The sequence below is a fragment of the Chionomys nivalis genome, chromosome 10 (assembly GCF_950005125.1).
Source record: "Chionomys nivalis chromosome 10, mChiNiv1.1, whole genome shotgun sequence".
Lineage (NCBI taxonomy): Eukaryota > Metazoa > Chordata > Mammalia > Rodentia > Cricetidae > Chionomys > Chionomys nivalis.
The window spans coordinates 42772919-42782589 of NC_080095.1; positions in this window are offsets into that span (position 1 = coordinate 42772919).

Sequence of the window (9671 nt, forward strand, 5' to 3'; positions counted from 1 at the left end):
GGAAACATACATCAGATCAGCAGATGCTCTGAGCATGCGCAGGAACGGCCGCGGGATGGAGACGTGCGCCCTCCAACCTGGGGCTACGACCCGACCTGGAGGTGATAGGATACAGCTTCTAAACTGGGGATTGGTGGGTGAGGAGCGCAGGAGCTGATGGTGCAGAAGAGGTCTTAAAACCATCACCAAACATCCGGGGGGCCAGGTGAAAGACTAGAGTGAGGTTTAACCTGAGCCTATAGGGCTGGGCTGGAAAAGGAAACCCCAATGTTAGAGAATCTTCTTTTTGTGTATGCATTTTACTAGGTACTGATCCAGAGCATTCTGGGAAAGTACCGTATCACTGAGTTATGTCTGACCCTTGAACAAATTTAAGGTTGGAAAGATGGTTCAATGGGTAAAAGCGCCAGTCATTTAAGCCTGGCGACCTGAGTCCCATTCCTAGATCCTAAATGGAGGGAGGGACCCAGCTGTTTAGAGGTGTCCTCGGAGCTCCATAGGCACACGGTAGCATGCACATACTAGTGTATATGCATGTGCACATGCCTTCTCCATATAATAATAATAATATTTTAAAATCAATTATAATGTTTTATTTTAAAACAGGGGTCTTGCTAAGTCACCCAGGCCATCTTCAGACTTGCTTTGTAACCCAGGTCAGCCTTGGATTTGCTGCCCTCCTGCCTCTGCCTCCTGAGTAGCTAAGATTACGAATACACTCCACCAAGCCTGGTGGAGAATGTTCTGTGAAGAACTTGGACCAAGTCCGGGCTTCAGAGAGAATTTGGCTTTGCCTTCACCAGGTGCCACACCAGAATAGAAAATTACAATATAGAGAATCTGAGGTTGGGAGACTCCTTAAATAACTGTATACACTTGTAAGGAAATGAAGTAGGGATGTTCCAGAGTTATGCATCAGAGGGAGCCAAGAAAGACCCATGGGTGGATCTGGAGGAGGTAGGGCCAATGACTCCACCATCTCTGAGAAAATGTCAGCTGTGGGCCCTTCCTTTATGAACAGCACGGAGCCACCCAGCCATTTCCAAAGTATAGAAGTTAAATACTTTGGTCCCATAGCTGATTGCAGGCCATCAGATCCTAGGATTTCTTGGCCTAGGTCTGGAGACGGCTGATTTCCTCACATGCCTGGACCCTAATTCCAAAGTAGTTTCAGAAACACGAGAGGAAAGAGGGTTCGGCCTTCAGCCATTTGGCCTTACAATCAGATCAGACACTGGGGTGCTGGGAGAACACCAGGAGTATAGGTGGGAAAGAGCGGGAGGTGCCATCCAGCAACAGCGCTAGCTTCTCAGGCAGAGGCCCAGGAAAGAGCTCGGAGTAAATTAACAGGTGCCGGGATCAGTGGCTCCAGCAGGCTTGATGGTGCAAGGCCGGGGATGCCAGCTGATCTCTCTGCAGAGAACAGAAAGTGAGATTCTCTATGGGCAGGGAAGTGAGACACTGAGAAATGGCTGGACCTGTTTTCCTACGCAGAGGGAGGAGCAGAAACGAAGGACAGGTAATCCCCTCCCTTTCTTTCCAGGAAAGCAACCAGGGCTTTGTAATGTCAAGACCTGGGTGCCCTGACCCCAGGCAGGGGATTCCCACCTGCGGGAAGTGAGGAGCTTTCTAAAGAGGGGGTAGAAGATTCTGCCTTGTGAGTAAGATCATGTCAGGGCCTGGCTGGATCCTGGGAACTTGGAACACAAGAGGGGTTGCGTTGTGGGGTTTTCCCTGAAAGTACAGGGATGTTCCCAGCTTTCTGTCTCAGCTGTGGACAGATGAGGGACCACTGGGAAAAAGCATGTGGATCTTAGATACTGTGTGGTTTTCAGAGTTGGGATATAGGTTCTTTACGGGAGGCAGCAGGTGTGGGGAGGAACCTCAAGGACCTAGGGCAGAAGTACTCAAGAGAAAGCAGGAAGCAGGACGTGGTGGGGGCTTCAAAGAACAGAGACACCGAAGGACAAGGGTGCCTCACACGGATGGACAACACGATGGGTGTTCCTTGAGCTTGTCCAGGGTCAAGACATAAGCATCTACAACCTCCGAGTCCTTTTCATGGTCTCCCTGTTTCTACGCCATGGAATGACTGGCATGGATTTCCAGCATCCAGCACATTCTATTCTGCTCACTACCTGGGCCACAGCAATAGCTACTCAGCTGTGTACTAGTCTCTAGAAATAGATCTCTGTGTGCCTTGGGGTAAGAAATGAATGTACTGCAGATTGGCTGAGCCCAAGGTGCGGACGAGAAACATTGCCTAGGTGTTCGCATTTAATGAAAATGGCTTCTACTCTTTTCTTTGTCGGACCACAAGCCTCACAGCTGCCCGCAATCCGGCCACGCCCAGCTTGCACAGAAAGCCCCGGTGTGCTCTGCTTTCACCTAGACTCACACCACAGAGCCGGCCAACGTCTCTGATGCACCATTGACTTTGGCACGGCTTTCTGAGCTCAGTCCCATCTCTGTGTCATCCTCCCTGTAAAAACAAGGGCCATTGTATCATGGCCTGACTCTGCTTTCCTGTCTTCATTCAACCAGCGTGATCGATGTCCCGTGATGTCCTGTGTCCAGTTGGGGGCCCATGGGGCAGGACTAGAGGCTTCTTTGGCTCCCATCCCAGCACCCTCCTCTCTCTTCAGCCCTGCTTTCTAAGGCAGCTCTGTGTTCACCGTCATTTCTCCAAGGTTTAGCTTAACCGTATCATCAAGGAGCCCTCTTCAAAACCCAGGCGGCAGACCCTGCTCGTTCCTCTGTACTTGGCCCATTGTCTCCTCTCACCCCACACTGTAATTAGTTCCTTTTTACTTACTGGATAGGAAATCCCCAAGGAAAACGAGCCATATCTATTAACTCCCTAAGCCTTGTATAAATACAGGTGGAGTGTTCTTAATGCCATTTACAAATCCAGTTTAAAAATGAATAATGAGCAGATGGAATGACTAAATTATATCTGCTTTAAAAAAAAACTTGTTTTTAATTTTAATTTTACTTTTTAATGTAAAATTATGTGTCTGGGTGTTTTGACTGCATTTATGTCTGTGTACCACTTGTGTGCCTAGTTCCCCAAGGAGCACAGAAGAGGGCATTGGATCCCCTGAAACTTTGTGAGCCTCTGTGTGGGTGGTTAAAATCCACACAGGTACCCTTGGAGGACCAGACAGTTCTCATAGCTGCAGAACCATCCCTCCAGCCTTACTGCTATCATCATTAATATTGTTTGATTTATGTTCATTGAACATAGGACTGAGTTTCATAAGAATATTATCATGCAAGTTGATAGCATCCTTTGACCATGTCCCCCAAATATATGGTTTCTAGATGTCATGAGCTAACAAGTCAAAAAACTGAGGTAAAGCTGTCTATGGGAAGATACATTTTTTTAAATTAAAAAACAAAACAACCCCCCCCCAAAAAAACAAAGCCAAAACAACAACAAAAACCCACCAGGCATTGTACACACCTTTAATCCCAGCATTCAGGAGGCAGAGGCAGGTGAATCTCTGAGTTTGATGTCAGCCTGGTCTCTAGAGCAAGTTTTAGGACAGCCAGGGCTACACAAAGAAACCTTGTCTCAAAGAAACAAAAAATTAATTAAATATATAATATACAGAGCATAAAATGACCCATTTTTAAGTGCACAGCTCATGCCATGACACCTTGACATGGCTGTGTAGCTGTGACTTTCACCTGTTCCCAAAACCTTTTCATCACCCCAAACTCTATGCTCATTAGAGGATAACTCCCATCGCTATCATGCCCCAGCCCTTGGTAACCGCTGTACTGTTTGTTAATCATGTTTTTGTGAATGTCAGTTCTCTAGGAAGCTCAGAGAAGTGCCATCAAACAGTAGCGTACTTTTATTGCCTGCTTGTTTCACTTAGCGCAATGCCTTTAAGGCTCATCCCAGACCCAGCAAGTGCCAGAGCCAACTTCTTGATCAAGGCTAAAAGATATTCCATTCACCTTTGCTACATGTGGCTCATGCATTCATCTCTAAACAACGATCTCGAGTTGCTTTCACCATCTGGTTATGGAATGCTGCTGCCAATGATTATAGGTGTGCGAAGTCCGAACTCTGCGGGGTATGTACAGAGAATTACAAGATCATATGGCAATTCCATGTTTGGTTTTGGCTGCCGTCTCCACATTGTTTTCCACCGAGGGCACTATTTTTACCAGGGAGACAGCGGTATCCTTCTCTCCTCATCCTCAGCCTTCAACTTGGGTAAAGTTTGGGCGTAGCTCCCGAGGGTTCACGTGCAAAGCTTGCTTCTCACTGTGGTAACATTGAGAGAGATAGAGACCTTGGGAGGCGGGGCTGTGTAGATCATTAGGTGTTGCTCTGGGAGATTAAGGTCATGGTTACTTCTTTTGAGATGGTATATATGTGTGTATGAACAGAACTAACCCCTCACCCCCAGTGTCTGACTTCCTGTCTTGGCACGTGGTCCATGGAACCATTGGCCATGATATTTCTCACCCAAAGGGGGCCCTGTACCCGAGGCTGAACAGATAGGCCACTGCTTAGCCTTGAACTTCAGCCTCCCAAACTGAGAGTTAAATAGGCCTGTTTTCTTTATAGAATATCCAGCCTCAGATATTTTTGATATGGCAACAGAAAATGGACAGATATGGTCAATAATGATTCTTGTCTTGTGTGTGTTAAATTATAGCTCTCCTAATGAGTTTGAATCACTACATTACTGTGGCTTTGATTTGCATTTCTGTAATGATCAATGATGTTGGAGAAAGGCTAAAAGTCTTTATATATTAAACTATTAAAGAAATAGATCACATATTTTACAGAACTTTTGAAATATACAGAAACAAAAATTAAACCCTAGAAAAGTACGAAAGAAGAAAAAACCTTTTAAGAGAGATAAATACTTAATACTTCAGGATACCTTTCTGGTCATTTTTCCACTTAAATAAAATTTTCTGGAAAAATAAATGACTTAGAAGCAAACTCCACACCCAACCCTGTCCCAAGAAGAAACCTTTCTTGTTCAGTGAAGAATTTTCTAAGTTTCTTAAGGGCTGTGCTGGAAGAGGGAAAATGTATCATTGATTGTGGTTTCCTACCAGGTTTCTGTTTTGCAGAGTGGGCAGAAGAGTGAGGGCAATGGAACTTTCAGGGGCTGTTGGTGCTGGAAGGAAAGTGCTTGGCCAGAGAAGAGGGAGTGACAGGTGAGGCACAGCCGCTGGCAAGGGAGAAGGAACAGATGTCATGGAAGAGGTGCTTGCATTTCTGTCACCACATGGGATCTCTCGTGAAATCTTTGCTGCTCACTGGTGCCCGCTGGAAGGAGTTTGCTCGCTGGGAATGTGGTAAATGTGCCAGAGGTGGGAGGAGGCTGGAGAAGGGGAACAGAGACTGGGACAGGAGGAGGTAGAAGTTAGGCACCTGGGGGCAGGGAATGGAGCTAACCCCATGTGGCCTCTCTGTTAGTATGGCCCCAGCATTCTATCTGTGGCTGAGAGCTACCAGACATTCTTGCATTTATTTTCCTGGGCTCCTTTCTGCTACCAGGGCCATGTGACTGTGATTTAACTAGGAGAGAGTAGATCTGATTTCTGTAATTTCCAGACCAAAGTTTTTAAAAAGCAAGCATGTCCCCCATTCTCCTTGATTCCCTGTCAGCTTCAGGAGGAGGATGGCAAAGCTTTAGGGGCAGGGTCTTGCTCTGTAGCCCAGGATGACTTCAAACTCAACCCTCCATTCCAGTCTCCCGAGTCCCAGGATTACAGGCGTGGCCACCACTCTTGATATCCAAACCTTGGGTTTCTACAAACTCAGCAGAGCCACACGGGAGGCAGTCATCCGCCTCTGGGCCTGCTTTACACTACGACGCAAAAGTAAGTTTGCGAAAAGCACTCTGTTCGGCTCCAAAGTCTACCCTGCCTTAGCTAATACACAGAGATGGAGGTGATTCGGGTGACTGGTTTGCAATCTTTTTAGGTAACATGGAGACCTGAGACATAGCGCACTATAGGGACAGCTGTGACTGTGTAAGGAATTGGCTTCCTTCTGTCTCTGTTTTGTACCACGCTAGTTACACTCCAAGGCTTGCACCCAGAGAACTGGCGACAAAAGGCCTGTCTGCTTCCTGTTCTGGGCCACAGGATGTCAAATGTTTTTCACATCCACCAACGACAACTCAATGTTCTGTGCGGATTGCTTCGGCCCCTAATCTGTGAGCTCAAGGTCTGGGCCGGTTGGTACTAGAGTGGATGCTAGGCTGGGTCCACACATGCATGGCTGTTAACAGCGATGCTTCTTCTGAAGAGGACAGACAGGATGGGCTGCCAGATGTACAGAGAAATCACTTGACCTCAGCTTTCTTGAAATAGAAAAAGTTCTTTTGAAGATGCTAAAGAAAAATGAAGTCATTTCCCTCTTACATGGACTGAAAGATGTCTTTGGGAAAATTACTTTCGAAAAAAAAAAAAGACGAAAAGACAAGAGTATTGAAAATGGGAATGAGGAGAATGCCTTACAGACAAGGACACAGATTTGAGAAGCTGGAGCAAGTTCAACAGCTCAGGAACAATGTTTAGAATCATATTTTAGAAGAGGTGTGTCCATAGCGAGATGATGCCAAGCAGAAAGAGGGATGGCATGCCCTAATGTCAGATGTGGAATATTTTACGTCAGACTTCTTTCTCTGGCTGTTAGCTCTGGGGTATGGAAATACTTAGACACTTATCACGCAGGGCAAGTCATAAGTCAAGGGTCCTGTCCCTGAGCCAAGCTCAAGCTGGATGTACTGTCCCCAGCTATCCCTCCAAACACTGTGAATTTATTCTCCTGGGAGAATACCATGTGCTGGGAGTAAGAGAGAGGCAGTTGTGTGTATTGGCTTCCCTTCCTGTAGTGCATCACTCTTGTACCTCTGTGACAGCAGTGAAATTGATTTCACTTGTTGGTCTAGAGACTGCAGAGCTGGACTGGTTGTTTTAATACCTACCAAAGTAATTTCTTTTAACACAGATGCACTTTGATTGACTTGAAAAATCCCTGCCTGCAAAATCTGCACAAACAAAAGAAATGCAGGGAGATATGCTATAATAAGATTAAGCTCAAATGGCAAGGCAAGTGCTGAATTTAAATTAATTAGCAATGCCACCCACAAAACGGTCTTGTTCACCTTTTCTCCTGCACTGTGGCGAGAGCAGAAGCATGGGGCCAGTTCTGTGTGGTTTTCTCACCGCCTTCTTCCTCCATGAAATGTTCAGTGTCCAGCTCAACTTCTGCTTTTTCCATGGAAACTTCCTGAACGTTTCTAGGCTTTAGCTGCCAGGCATCCATTGGAGAGCAGTGCAGTGAACCCCCAAAGCTCAAACTGTGAAGGCAGGCAGACTACAGACCACTCACATCTGTGTGCAGCTGCACAGCTGGGTGTGGCATCACTGGTTTATTCTTCTATAAAAATAAGTCTAAGAATAACACACTAGAGCACCCAGCACAGTACCTGGCCCCAAGCAGACAACTTATGTTAGCTGTTTTAAGTTCAGTAGTGGTTTTCCACACCACTTTGGGCAATATTATGTGGAATGGATACTCCAACTGGCCAGCACCATCCATTGCTCTTATTTTAAGATATATTTTAAATCATGTATATAATCTGCGTGTCTATGTGTGGATATGTGCTTATGGGAGTGCAGTTGCACACAGAGGCCAGAAGAGGGCGCAGGCCCCTTGGATCTGGAGTTATAGGCTGTTGTGAGCTGCCAGATGAAGTTGCTGGAATGGAACTCAGGTCCTCTGCAAGAATAGTTAGAGCTTTTAATTCTGAGTCATCTCTCCAACCCCCACCCATCTTTCTTACACCAAACAGATGAGAATTTAAGGTTATTTCAGAGTGGACACAGTTGTGGGCCGGGTTGGGCTAGGAAAACCAGTGGCTATGGGGTAAGGTCACACACTAGGTGAGTCTCGGCTGAAAAACATGCCTGATCGAGTTCCCCATGAGTGGTACAGGAAACATCCACAAGACTCCAATCAGTGGAATGACTGAGGGAAACCCCGGGGCAGCAGTTATCAGAGGAAAAACCTGATCAGAAACTATGACTACATGTTAGCTCAGCTTCCAAAAGCACTGCTGGTCACAGCCTTTTGTTTGATGCGTGCTCAAGCGTTTGGATCATGCTGGATTCAGAAAAGGGGTGGACTCCCCTATGAAAAGTTTAGTTCTTAGATGTTGCCTCTGTCCATCTGCCACACCAAACTATCACAATCTAAATAGCTAATAATAGAAATGTCTTTCTCGCAGTTTTGGAGGCAAGGAAGTCTAAGGTTAGGGTACTACTCTGTTCAGTGTCTGGGGAGACCCACTGCCATACTCCCTCACAGTGTCCTCATACCATGGAAGGGGTGAGGAGGGTGTGGCCACTGGTGCGATCTGAAAGGACTTTAGGATTTAATTGCTTCCCAAAGCCCCATCTCCCCACCCTCCTTATTTTGAGGATTAGCATTTTAACACAGGTATTTAGAGAATGGCAGATTCTAATGGGGTTAGTGGAAGAGGTCACACTTCACATTTTGTGTGTGTTGTGGGGTGGGGTGCACATGTGTGTACAGTTGCAAGTGCACATGTGTACACACGTGCACGGGGGCCAGAGAACAGCATCAATGTCATTCCTTAGGTACCATCCATCCTTTGTTTCTAACCTTTATTTTATGTGTATGAGAGTTTTGCCTACCTGTCTCTGTGCACTATATACATGCATTACCGAAAGAGACCAAAAGAGGGCACCAAGCCCCTGGAACTGGAGTTACAGACTGCAGTGAGCTGCTATATGGATGCTGGGAATCCAACCCAAGTTCTCCAGAGGAGCAGTCAGTGCTCTCGACTACCGAATCATCCTTTCCTTTCCTTTCCTTTCCTTTCCTTTCCTTTCCTTTCCTTTCCTTTCCTTTCCTTTCCTTTCCTTTCCTTTCCTTTCCTTCCCTTCCCTTCCCTTCCCTTCCCTTCCCTTTCCTTCCCTTCCCTTTCTTTTCCTTTCCTTTTTTCTTTCCCTTCCTTTCCCTTCTCTTTTTTTTCTTTTAACGAGACAGAAACTTGCCATGGAGCTACTATATAGTGTGAGCTGACTGGCCAGCAAGCCTCGGGGATCTGTCTATGTCTGTCTCCCTAACACTAGAATTACTAAATACATACATCACACCTAACTTTTTTATGTGGATTCTGGGCATCAAACTCAGGCCCTCACAGTTAAAAGGTAAGCATATTACAGACTGAACTATCCCCTTAGCCTAAACAACACATTTTAGTCATCTTTTAAAAAAAAGTCAACAAATGTGCCTTCTACAAAGGATCTTGACAAATTTGTTAATTCTAACAAGTGTGGTAGGCCCTGAATTATACAACACAAGATGCCAGAGTTTGTTTTTGTAGCAATCAGTTTACTGATAGCCATTGCTTGTCCATGGCCAGTAATAACAGCCTGGACCTCAGAATGCTCTGGCCTTTACACATGCATGCATGAATGCAGATCCTCTCATCCTCACATGCCTGCAGCACACACACACACACACACACATGTATGCACATGCACGCACACATGCATGCACTCATGTGCATTCATACTCCCACACATGCACAGGAACATGAACCAAACAAGTTTAAAACAATTCTCCTTTCTCAGATGTTCGCTATGAAGAC